Genomic DNA, 12,666 nt, shown 5'->3' with positions numbered 1-12,666 from the left:
CTCATAAAATAACTTCTCCCCAATTTGGAAGTGGGTGGGGGAGATAATAACGCTTTTCGTGGGAAAGAGGTTGGGTAAATAAGGGATGTTAGGTCTCTGAACAGAATTACAGTGCAGCCACCATGGCTATTATCTTAATCAGGCACCATTTCAACACCTCTCCCTTCAAGTCAACCAGCTCTACAACAGGATTTATTTTCCAATAAGCGAAATCCCCGCCTGCCGACTCCGAGCTGCTTGGCTGAGGGCTGAGTGGGGTGGGGGGAACAGCAGCCGGAGGAGAGGCTATTTTGGGTGTGGGAACGCGGAGGGAGGAGGGGCGGCGCCGCGGGGCTGGGCGCGGGCTCGGGGAAAGCCTCCAGCTCGGGCTGCCACGGCAACCGCGTCCAGGCAACGCGCCCGGAAGCGGCTCGGGCGGCGCGCGGCGGCTCGCGCCCCCCGGGAGCCGCGAACCGGGCCGGGCCGCGCGCCGGGCCAGGCGGCAGGCGCGCGCTGATTGGACGGCGCTCCCCGCGGCGCGGGCCCGCAGCCGGGCGCCCCGCACAACCCGCGCCAGCGGCCGCCGCACCCAGCCGCGCCGGCGAGGACATGGGCAGCAGCGGCGCGCCCGCCCCCCGCGCCGGTGAGTGCCGCGCCCCGGGACCCCGCCCGGCCGCCTCCTGTCCCCCGCGGCAGGAGCTCTGTCAGCCCGCCGTGACCTTGGGGCGGCCGCCGGGGGGCGGGGGGCCAGGCTTGGAGGAGAGAGAGCTGAGCGTGGCCCATGTGACCTGCTGCCCGCGAGAGGGTTAACCGCATGCTGACGCGAAGGGATGAAGTTGGCCACCGAGCGCAACTGGCGTTGCATTTTTGCGGGGGCCGGGGGAGGTTGCATGCTAGCAAACCAGCAGAAGCCCCGAGGGACTGTTTGGGGGAGCTGGGGAGGAGCACAGATTGCAAGGGGGCAGTGTTAAGTCAACCGTCCCACCACTCAAAGCTGATTGACCTTGGGCGGGTTAACCTCTCTGCCCCCTCCCCACCTCTTTTTCATCTTTAACAGGAGGGCTTGGGTTCTTTGCAGTTTCCACGGTGCTGTGAGCTGAAAAGGGGCCCCCAAGTACTATAGATACAGGACATACAAGGCTTAGCCATGTTTAATTCTATCAGGGGTTTTCATTGTCTTTTCAAGTGGTAAGATATGTTACCGTTTTGTGAAAGAATATGGAGAGAAAGCAGTGAGTGGCTTCTCACGTTGCCCATGTTAAAGCCTCTTGGGTGCTCTAAAAGTCATGAACAAAATCAAGGTTAAGATTCCTGAGTTTTGCTGTAGTTAATCTAATAGGAAACTTTGTATTGAAACAGGTAGAATCAAAACCCAATAGTGGCAGGCAGCAACAAATTGAGTCATTTCTTCAGTATGCACGAGGTTGTGTGTGTGTGTGTGTGTGTGCGCGTGTGCCTGGCTGCGCTCTCGCCCTCATTTTAAAGTCTGTGTGTGTCAGTGTTAGAAATTATTTCATAGGAGTAAGCAGAAATAATGCTACAATGATTTGAATCCAGAGAAGTGCAGTGATCTCTGAAGCCAGGGCAAACATTTGCAGTTTGCTCTTTCAATAAGAGTTGGGTTTGTAAAAGTAAATATGTTCTTTACTGAAAAACATCTGTAGCATTTGCCCATTGGGGTATGTGTGTGTGTGTAGGGGGGAGCAGTGCTCTTGAGAGCACTGTGTCACCTCATCTATTTTTGGCATTGGCTGGGGCCTCTTTCTGTATTGTCAGTACCTTAACTTCTGTCTTCCTAGGAGAGGAAAGGGAGGGAATGCCCTGGCCCCCTCAGGGGTTTGTGGAGTTGCCCCCTCTAGCTTTGTGCTCCAAGGAAACCCTTGATATTCATTCTGGTCTGATTTCATCTGTATAAAAATGGGGGTTGAGAAGACAGATTTTTTGGGGGGGGTTAATGAATAAGCTTCTGCAAGCTTGTTTACCCGAGGGTTTAATAATCTTTAATGGTTTACATATTAGAAATCTGAGAGCATCCAGATAGAAAAATTCTGACTGCCCAAGAATCTAGCCACTAAGCCCTGCAAACTCTTTAATGAATCACACCTCATTACATTTAGATCCCTTGTCAACAAACTCTTGGGTCTCCTCTCTCTTCAGGCCACTCTCTGTGTGTTTCCTCCCCACTGCCTTTCAGTCTCTTGTTTCTTTCATCCTGCAGCCATATGCCTGTGTTTTCATTTTGCTGCACTGAGTCCATCTCCTGTCCTTCCCCTTGTTCCAGAGGCTGAGTTAACAACTCCCCTCAGAACAGCCCTTTCCCATCTCACTCAGAGCAGGGATTGGGCTTCTGGCTTCTCAGTGCTGCCTCCAGACCATTAACCTGTCCCTAACAGTGTCTTCTCTGTAAAGGTTGCCATGTCCAATTGAGCCCCATTCCCTCCTTCTTATCTTCTGGATCAGTGCTTGCCAAACCTGGTGGCTCCTCAGAAATACCAGGAGCACTTTGAAAACTGTAGACTCTACAGAATGTACAAAATTAGAATCATCAAGGTGGGCAAAACCCAAAAAATCCTTATTTTGAAAACAAACCCTAAAAGAGGAAGGAGGAGGATGGGGAGGGAAAACAGAGATCCCCGGGGGATTCAGATGTACACCCAGGTTTGGGAATTATTTCACTTGATGCTACCAAAAATTAGCACACAAACCGCAAACAAACATGAGCAATAAACCTGGTTCTCTTCTCCACCTTGCTTCTTGCTGATGACGTTGGTGATTATGTAGAGGCTCTATTAATTCTTCATTAAAGTTTCATTGACCTTGAAGTTTTTCAAGGTCCTCAACGTCAACTCCTGTGACCTTAGTTTCCGATTTACTTCAGCCGCTCACTTCTTGGACTTGCTTAGTCCTGGGAATTTTTTCCACCTCTGAGATCTGGAACTTGGACGTTAGCTGCTTCAAGGATTCTTTCCACGTACTGCACCAGACTCAACATCACTGAGGACTCTGGTCCCTCACTGGCTGTTCCAATCCCTTTATGGCTCCATTTCCCTTCTTGGAGTATATACATTCCAGCCATTTCACTTTTGTCCAGAATCCCGGAATCCTTTGTCCTAACGTGTTGGACTTCTCATATTCCAGTCCTCAATCCAGAATCACCCTCATCATCTGCTTTTCCTTCTCCCAGTCTGCCAAGACATCTGCCAAGTTATCACAAAGACCTTTGCACTGGTTCCATTGCAAATTTATTTTAGTTCCAATTTCATCTCGGTCTTACTTTTCTATGGAAAAAAAAAAATCCATCTTTTATTAACTCCCAGCTGCATTCCTTTAGAGGTTATGCCAGACTTTTCCGTTCCTTCAGCTTCTAGTCAGTTTCTTTTCTGGAGATAGCCTTTTTGCATCCACAAGATTAAGGATATCTAACTGGGAGCTTACTGCCCTCTAATAAAAGCTCCCACTGTATCTTCCTTATCACCCCTGGCAATCTTCTTTACCCATCTTTGTCCTTTCTTCCCTTCCTCTGAGGAAATATCTATTAGTCCCTTACCCAGGATTAACTCACATGCACTCCTCCTTCTGTCTTTTCTGGATGTTTCCCTCCTTCGGGAACCTGCTCCATTTGTTACCCCCTTTCTCTCATTTCTTTGGTCCCTCCTGACTCTGCCCCAGCCTTTACTCCACCTTATATTCAAGTCATCCTTCTCAGGAAAGAAATTGAGCTTGAGTCCCAGCCCTGTCCAAGAGAACTTTCTGCAGTGATGGAAATATTTTGTATTTGTGCTGTCCCATACCGTGTTCGCTAGCCACATTGTCCCAAGTAGCCATCTGGTCACCAGGAGTCAGCTGTGAGTACTGAGCAGGTGAAATGTGGCTGGCTCAGTGATGAGCAGGTACATTCCTCATTGTTGTTAATTGTAGATTAATTCAGTTCAATTGAAATAGTCCCCTGGGGCTGATGGCTATAGGATTGGGCATCACAGTTCTGCTCCCTGCTCCCCTGTTAAGTTGTCCTCAGCTTTCCCACTTCTGGCCTCACTGCCCCCTTTTTTGTTGAAACTGCCATTTCCTCAGGCTCCAGCAGTGCTGTCCAGGATGCAGGGCTCAGGCCTTTCTTCTGTCTCCCTCCTCCTTGATCTTTGCCCTGCGTCTGCTACTGGTGGTCACTCTCCTCCCCTGCCTCTCTCTTTCCTTGTCTCCATGTCACTGGCTTTCCAGGGACAGTTCGGACCTCATTTGTTCCCTTTTCCTCCTAACATCTGAACGTGGGATTCTTCGGGATCCTGTCCTGGGCCTTTTTCTCATTTATTCCTGGCCTGCTCCCTTCTGCCAGCATCACCCCCACCTCTGAGCCCACAGCAGTGGCTAATGGCCAATTACCCTGTACCTCACTGGTCGCTGTGGGTCCCTTGCACCATGGCCTTCAATCCTCGCTCCGCCTCTCTGAGGCAGATAGCCTCATCATTCCTGCTACGTAGTGAAGCAAGTGGAGCAGAGGGAAATGAGAACTTCGTAATTGTTATTACTGCTGGTTGTTAAGGAGCAGAGCTGAGAGAGGAACTCTGGCAATCTGCCTGCAAGCCCCACTTTTAAACAGGTTTTGCTCAGCACCCTCCACGCCTTCAGACCTCCATTACCAGCCCTGCCATCTGCATTCCATTCAGAATTTGCTACCCAGAGGCCCGGCTATTTTGTCTCTAAACAGCACTTCATTCTAGCTTCCTTAATCTTCCTTCCCTGTTTGACTTATTATTTTGAAATAATTTAGATTCCCAGAAAAGTTGCAAGAATAATTTAAATAGTTTCTATGTACCTTTCATCCAAATTCTATAAATAATAACCGTTTACCACACTTGCTTTTTCCTTCTCATGCGTTCTCTCTCTCTCCACACGTGCACGCACATATGCATGCATTTGCACATACATATGTTGTCATTTTTCTTGAAACTTCAGAGTAAGTTCTAGATATGATGCCCCACTTCCCCCTCAAATACGTCAGTGTATATTTCCTAAAAAAAAAAAAATGCAGTGTGTATTCTTGTATTACAAGCATCACAATCAATAAAAAAAATGCAGTGAATATTTTCTTGAATAACAAGCATCAAGATCAATAAATTAACATTGATTCTGTACTATTATCTAATCTACAGACCTTATTCAAAAGTCAACAAGAGCCCTAATGTCCTTTAGAGCAAAAGAGCAGGGGATGGGGGGATTTTAAAAAAAAAATCTCTTCCAGGTCCAGGATCCAGTCTAGGGTCTTGCGCTACATTAGTTGTCTCATTGCTTCTGTTTTTCTGGACAGTTCCTCAGTCTTTGTCTTTCATGACCTGACGCTTAGGAAGGGTGAGGCTGGTTGTTTTGTAAAATACCCTTTAAGCTGCATTTGTCTGGAGTTTTCTCAGGGCAGATCCAGGTGATCCATCACCAGGGAGGCATCCCCTGGGGAGCTCTGGTGTCCCCCTGGGTGCATCCGCCATGGATTTCTTTGCCATCATCACCCTCTGTGACCTGTTTTTGCTCACTTGGGTTACTCTGACTTCTCCTTTTGACACTCCTATAACCACTTGGTTGTTAAGCTTGGCGATGCTCCCTGTGCCACCTCTCTCAGTTTGTCCCTTCCTTTCCATTTCTCCTGTTGTTCTTGTTGTGGATTCACAGCCTTTGCACGTGGTCCCAGTGACTGTTTACCATGGCTTAGCCACAGGGACCTTGCACACCGTGATTTTCACTGGTCAGTGCTTCCTCTGCTCTGTCCTCCCTCCAGCCTTTCTCGTGCAGCCAGGCCTGCATTGACTTAACTCACCCCTTTGAATTCCCTCCTCAAATGCCTGCTTCTCAAATGCTCTGCCTGCTGGCCCAGTTCAAACCCACCCTGCCTCTGCCTGGAGGAGGCAGGGCCTGGCTTGTACCATCCCATGGAGCGGGAACCAGCCTCTTCCCTCTTGCACGGTGGCTTGTCTGTTCTATTGAATTGAAGCTCCTAGGCGTTGGCTCTGTGTCTTATTCAGCTGCAGAGGCTCAATATTTCTTTGTTGACAAGACCAAACAACTTGATTAAAATCATGAAGCAGACGTGGAGGCCGGACCGTAGTTGTCTGCTCCATGGTGGGTGTGAGACCCACACTCTACTCCAAGAGTCAGCTGGGTGTTGGTTCAAAATAGGGTCTGTGAGCAAAACGATAGGTAATTCAGGAAGGTGTTTCCATGTTGGGGGTGGAACAAATGATGCCTCCCAGCCTCCACCCACGACATCTTAACTTTGCATATGTGTGTCCAGACCAAGAAAGGGCAGGTTTGATTTAGAAAAAATGCGTTGAGAAGCCTAACATAGCATATTAAAAATGGCCTGTCTATTTCTTCACACCCCAAATGAGCAGCTAAATGTGTGAGGAGCAGTTCTCAGGCTCACATCCTCCCTTGGAGCCCTGGAACCACCTGTTCTTCTCCTCTCCATTGTCTGGCTGACTCTCTCCTCCGCTCCCCTCAGCACTGCCTCCCTCCTCCCTCCCTTCTCCATGCTCCCCTCACTCTTTCTCCTCTTACTTAGGACACACTTTCTGCCTGTTCCTTTCTCTTCATAACTCTTCTCTTTTCCTCCCTCTCCGTAGATTGATTTTATTTTGTGCCTTCTTGGATGTGGTTTCATGTGCCCTAGGTTTTCTAAGTCACTGAGAAAGGATGAAACAATGGCTCTGTCCTCCTCCGAGGGCTTCTGTCAAATTCCCCACCCCCACCCCCTCCTGGCCCAGGTGCTCTTGGTATTATAAAAATATAGTTGTTAGTGATAATAAAACCGTTTATTTGATGACCTTTCTGCGACAGCAAGTAAGTCCCGAGGGTCACGCTGCTCGATAAATATCAGAAGGCCTGAATTTGTCAGCCTCTATTAACAGGCAACTTTGGTATTTCAGGTCACAGTCAGATTTGAGGGATGTGAGTTTTTGAGGTCACCCGAAGGACAAATAGCCCCCCAAGAGGTGTGCCTGCACATGCTGGCTGCTGGTCAGCTTTTGTCCCTCCTAAGGATACTCTTGTGCAGATGACATCTCTGGACAAAGTAGCTACAGAAGTGAAGGCAAGGGATTCTGCTGCTCAGCCGAGTGGGGCTTAAATAACTAGTGTGTGTATGTGGGAGAGAATGTGTGGGGTTGCTTTCGCATTATGGAATTCTTAAAATTGTTTAACAGGGAAGATGTTATTCAGAAACCCTGGTGCCTTCAGCTTGTTTTCTTGTTTATTTCAGATTTCTTTTCTCCCCGTTTTTAATTATCTCTGGGAGAGCTCAGGCATCCTCCCCTGCTCTCTCCAAAAGAGTTATAAAATTAATGTGCTGAACTCAAGTCGTTTTACCACAAACAAAAGAATCTCTCCTAGCCTCCTGCGTTTGTGGCAAAGTCCAGCCCCCTCCCTCTGTGTAGCTGTGTTTGAGGAAAAGGGCGGACCCTGGAGACTGGATCTTTCTTCCTGGGGCCCCAGTCCTTAGCTTTTCAGCCAGAGATTTGTATCACGTAGAACCCAAAAGTCACGACTCACATTCTGTCTGCGTGAGTATACGAAGTCATGCCTTCCCCTCCTCTGTATGATCCTTGATGCATCGGGGGTGTAGGTAGTTTAAGAGGGAGGGAGTTTACACCGGTTTTTAATGATCCTTTTACTGTTCTAGCTGGTGCATTTGGCAGATTCCCTTTTTAACATTTGGTAATGTGTCTTCTCTAATGCTCGAGAGAAAAAGTTGCCAAATATAGCTGTTGATCATCATAAAACACCTGAAAGCGATATGAAGACACGTCTTTCCTGGTGTAGATACGGGGCCTGGGCGAGCGCCCATGCCCACTGCAGGGCATCCTGCCGAGCTCACAGCTGGAAGGGACCTTGAGTCAGCCACTGATATGTCCTGTGGGCAGAGCCACTCACTAATTAAAATGATGGGCCACACCAAATTAGACACACCAGCAAATGAACAAATGTTTACGAGCATCTGTGAAGGGGCACTGTGCCGGGCTCACGGGGGTTGCAGATTCATATGGTATGAAGTCCCTGCAGCCCCACAGCAGCTCAGCTGGGGAGACATAATCCACAAAAAGTTCAAATAACAATAGAAGATTTAAATAGCATTTCAAAATAGCTGTTATTAATAGATGGGAACAGAAACCAATCTGTTTTTGCAGGGGTTCTCCTAAAAATGTGAGCATCTTTCTAAGCCGTGGAGAGTGGTTGAGAGCAGCAGCAGTGGCATCCTTGGGTTCTAGGACTCCCAGTAATTTGAGCCCACTTGGGAATCCATCTGGACCAGTTGGAGGCCACATGCCTGTGACAGATTTATGGGATCCCATCAGTGATGCAGCCATCGCTGCCCTGACCACAAGGCCACTGCACATGGTTGGAACTTTTTTTTTTTTTTTTGTCTTTTTGCTATTTCTTTGGGCCGCTCCCTCGGCATATGGAGGTTCCCAGGTTAGGGGTCTAATCGGAGCTGTAGCCGCTGGCCTACGCCAGAGCCACAGCAACGCGGGATCCGAGCCACGTCTGCAACCTACACCACAGCTCACGGCAACGCCGGATTGTTAACCCGCTGAGCAAGGTCAGGGGTCGAACCCAAAACCTCATGGTTCCTAGTCGGATTCGTTAACCACTGCGCCACGACGGGAACTCCGGTTGGAACATTTTGAAGTTTATTTTTGATGAGTCAGAAATCCAGCCACCCTTCACCATTCTACCCTGAACAGAATTCCCCTGGTGAATGTGCTAGTGAGGAAGGGAAAGGAAATATGCCTTGCAAAGTGGAATCAGGGCCATCTATCTCCATAAAAGCGATTGGAAATAGCTCCCTCGAGGACCTATGCCGGGGCCTCGCACTTTCCCTGGAGCCTAAGGCGTTTGACATGCTGTGCTGGTGACCCCCACTGATGGCAGCCCTGGGCCCTGGATCTGTATGGGTGCCTGCTGTAGGGGCAATCCAGGGCTCGGGGAGGGCTTTAACCAGGGCTCTGAGCTCAAGCCTTATTACGTGCCCTCAGGGGATGGGTTCACATGAGCAAACTGGAAGTTGTTCAGTCCATACTGAGTTTCACTTTGGGAAGATGAAAAGTTTTGGAGATCTGTTGCACTATAATGTACATGTAGTTAGCACTGTTAAAACTGTCGAAGATGGTAAATTTTGTTTTGTGTTCTTAACCACAGCAAAATGAAATTTAACAGCAAACTTATTTGAACTGAGCCAATTCCTCTTTTAAGCCCAGAATCAGCCGTGTCTCCTTGGTTTTGATAGCTACAAATGGGCAAATTTCTGTATTTCTTGTCTTTCTGATTATATTTCTTCATTTTTTAAAAGTTTTATTGAAATATAGTTGATTTACAGTGTTGTGGTAATTTCTGCTGTACGATTGTACAGTGATTAAGTTATACATGAATACATGTCCATTCTTTTTCAGATCCTTTTTTCATATAGGTTATCACAGAATATTGGGTAGACTTCTCTGTGCTATACAGCAGGTCCCTGTTGACCTTTTTGTATTTGTTTTTTCTCACTGATTCATTCCTTTATGTAAGAAGTTTTTATTTCATTTTTTGTCCTGAAAATAGCACACTCATTTTTGTATTTTGAAAAGGAGGAAAAGTGGAATAGAAATGTACCCAATGCCACAATTTATATTTTGATTGCTGTCTTTCCACTGTTTCAAAAAATGTTATTACAATAATACTTCTGGTACGTGAACCCCTGCCACATTCTCTCCAGGATGACTGAGAGATTTCTGGGTTGGCGGGGCTGAAAAAAATATCAGGGTGTGTCAGGTAAGCTTCCTCTGCTGTGGACCTAATGTGTCCTGAGAGAGGGCATTCTGGGGTGAGAATACCCAGCATCTGAGAGGCTGTGTAGGGCCCTGTAATGTTCCCTCCTTTGTGACTTAACCAGATTTCCCCAGGTCTACCTCATAACCATAATGCCATCACATCCCCCAGTATGGTAGCCCCGTGTATTTCTTGTAAGAAATCTGTTCTTGGAGTTCCTGTTGTGGCTCAGTTGTAACAAATCTCACTAGTATCCTTGAGGATGCAGGTTGGATCTCTGGTCTTGCTCAGTGGGTTAAATATCCTTGTTGCTGTGAGCTGTGGTATAGGTCGTAGAAAGCTCAGATCCCATGTTGCTGTGGCTGTGGCATAGGCCAGCAGCTACAGCTCTAGTTCATCCCTTAGCCTGGGAAACTCCATATGCCACAGATGCAGCCCTAAAAAGATCCCCCCCCCCCCAAAAAAAAGAAAAGTAAAGAAAAGAAAGAAATCTGTTCTCCAAAATTCTGGAGAGAGGGGAGCTGCCTATTAAGAAGGAGACAGGGGCTCTCCCTGGTGGTGCAGTGGGTTAAGGATCTGGCATTGCCACTGCTGTGGCTCAGGTCCCTGCTGTGGCTTGGGTTTGATCCCTGGCCCCAGAACTTCAGCATGCCATGGGTGTGGCCAAAACCTGAGAGGTGTCCTTATCTATGCTGTTTCCTTTTGTTTTTGCACATGTTTTGGAGACACTCCCCCAATCTGAGCCCTGTCATTAATTTATGAAAGTGCCTTCTATTATCCGTGGTCCTTCTTTGACCTTCTTGTGAGTCTACATAATTTGGCTTTGGATTAAGTCATTCCACTTGCACTGCTCTCTTCCTCCTCCATTTACTGAAAACATAATTTACTCAGATGCTTGCTATTCACACCACAGAGCAATTTTAGCGATTTGGCACAGGTTGGGGTTTTGGGCTCCCGCAGAGAGAGGCTTGTGGTGGTCAGATGGGAGGGGGATGAAAGCAGGTAGGGATAGCCTGTGCACACAGGGCAGCAGTGATTGTCTGGTCCTTGATGATTCATCCATCTCTGCTGGCCCAGGATCAGGTTAGCTCCTCACCTTGAGGAAGGAGGTGACAGGGGAAGAGCTTAAACATTTGCAGGATCAGCGTCCCTGCTGTGATGCAGTGGGTTAACCATCTGGCTTGTCTCTGTGGTGGCTCTGCTTCAATCCCACCTGGGTGCCACTTGCTGCAGCTTAGGTCTTAGCTGTGGCTCAGATTCAGTACCTGGCCTGGGAACGTCCATCAGCCTCAGGTGCGGCCATAATAAAAAAAAATCAGGGGGTAAAGCTCTGTTTCCAAGCCCTGGTTATGGTTCTATATAGTACTGAAAATCCAGTTTTAAATCTTGTTCATATATATATATATATAGACACACACAAACCTAATATTTATAGCTAGTAAATATTTTTCTGTTACTTAATACTCTCTGTAATCATTAAGTAGCTATTGATCTTTTGAGTGGATGTGCCATGGTTTTTAAGAACCCTTTTATTGTTGGACATTTAACCAGTAGCAATTTGTAGAAATGTTAACTTCCAGATAAGATCACATATTAAGTATGAAAAAAAGCATTAAGAGTAGCAATTTGATGGGGATTAGTTGCTGTTGCCCTGAAATCCTAATTTGGTGGTCTGTTTTTCCTGGAGCTACTAACCATTTGACTTCCTTCAAGCTCATGGTCTTTCAAGATTTTTTTTTTTCTTTTTTTCTTTTTTATGACCGTACCTGTGGCATATGGAAGTTCCCAGGCCAGGGGTCAAATTATAGCTGTACCTGCCAGGCTTTACGCCACAACCCCAGCAACGCGAGATCTGAACTGGGTCTGCGACATATACTGCAGCTTGTGGCAACACCGGATCTTTAACCCACTGAGCGAGGCCAGGGACTGAACCCACATCCTCATGGATACTAGTCGGGGTAACCTGCTGAGCCACAACGGGAACGCCCAGATTTTTTTTTATACTATAATTGATTTACAATATTTTACCAATTTCTGCTGCACCGCAAAGTGACCCAGTTGTATGTATGTATATATATATATATATATATATATATATCTCCAGTCTTTCTTAAAGTATTAATTTCCATTATGGTCTATCCCAGGAGATTGGATAGAGGTCTCTGTACTATACAGTAGGACACTGTTGTTTTTTTATTTTATTTTTTAAATTATTTATTAATTTTTTTTTTTTTTTTTTGCTTTTTAGGGCTGTACCTGAGGCATATGGAGGTTCCCAGGCTAGGGGTCTGATCAGAGCTGTAACTGCCGGCCTACACCACAGCCACAGCAACAAGGATCCTTAACCCACTGAGCGAGGCCAGGGATTGAACCTGCAACCTCATGGTTCCTAGTCGGATTCGTTTCAGCTGCACCACGACCGGAACTCGTGTTGTTTTTTCTATCCTGCTGTTTTTTCTAAAGTAGGGGGCAGGGGCAGGAATAGTTCTCTCCTTGCTAGATGGGATGCTGCCCAATTCCTGAATCATTGAAGAAAGCCAATTAGATCTTCAAAACAATTAAAAAGTGTAGGAAGAAGTAATTTTCTTTCTTTCTTTTTCAATGATATAATGAAAAATAAATTGAAGAAATAAAGCTCCAAAGAGGCTATTAGTTCTGTGGTCCTCAGCCTGACAAGCCTCGAGGCCTGCCTGCTAGGACAACACAGTTTTTGCAGAGGCCAGGCTTCAAATAAGGACCTTCCTGCTCCCACCTTCCTGTGTTGGAGACGTGTGTCAGACTGTAGTTGTGGAAAGAGAGATCTCAATGGAGGGAAGGTAAATGGACCGTGGAAAGGGGAAGGTAAGAAGAGGGAAAAGGCGAAGGAAGATGAATGGAGAGGTGTGAGTGGGAGGAGAA

General features: G+C 47.0%; 1 protein-coding gene across 2 annotated transcripts in view; it reads left to right on the top strand.

Moving 5' to 3' along the window:
• The first annotated feature begins 561 nt into the window (after positions 1–561).
• Positions 562–12,666, top strand: part of FAM81A (family with sequence similarity 81 member A) — a 69,528-nt gene continuing 57,423 nt past the window's right edge. Inside the window, exon 1 of one of the 2 annotated variants that reach the window (XM_047766222.1) lies at positions 562–622. The gene's annotated coding sequence lies outside the window, so the exon portion shown is untranslated. The remainder of the gene's footprint in view (positions 623–12,666) is intronic. The other variant, XM_047766221.1, reaches the window with a different exon arrangement.

This window comes from Phacochoerus africanus, chromosome 2, assembly GCF_016906955.1.
Source record: "Phacochoerus africanus isolate WHEZ1 chromosome 2, ROS_Pafr_v1, whole genome shotgun sequence".
Taxonomy (NCBI): domain Eukaryota; kingdom Metazoa; phylum Chordata; class Mammalia; order Artiodactyla; family Suidae; genus Phacochoerus; species Phacochoerus africanus.
This window is presented reverse-complemented; position numbering and strand designations above follow the sequence as displayed.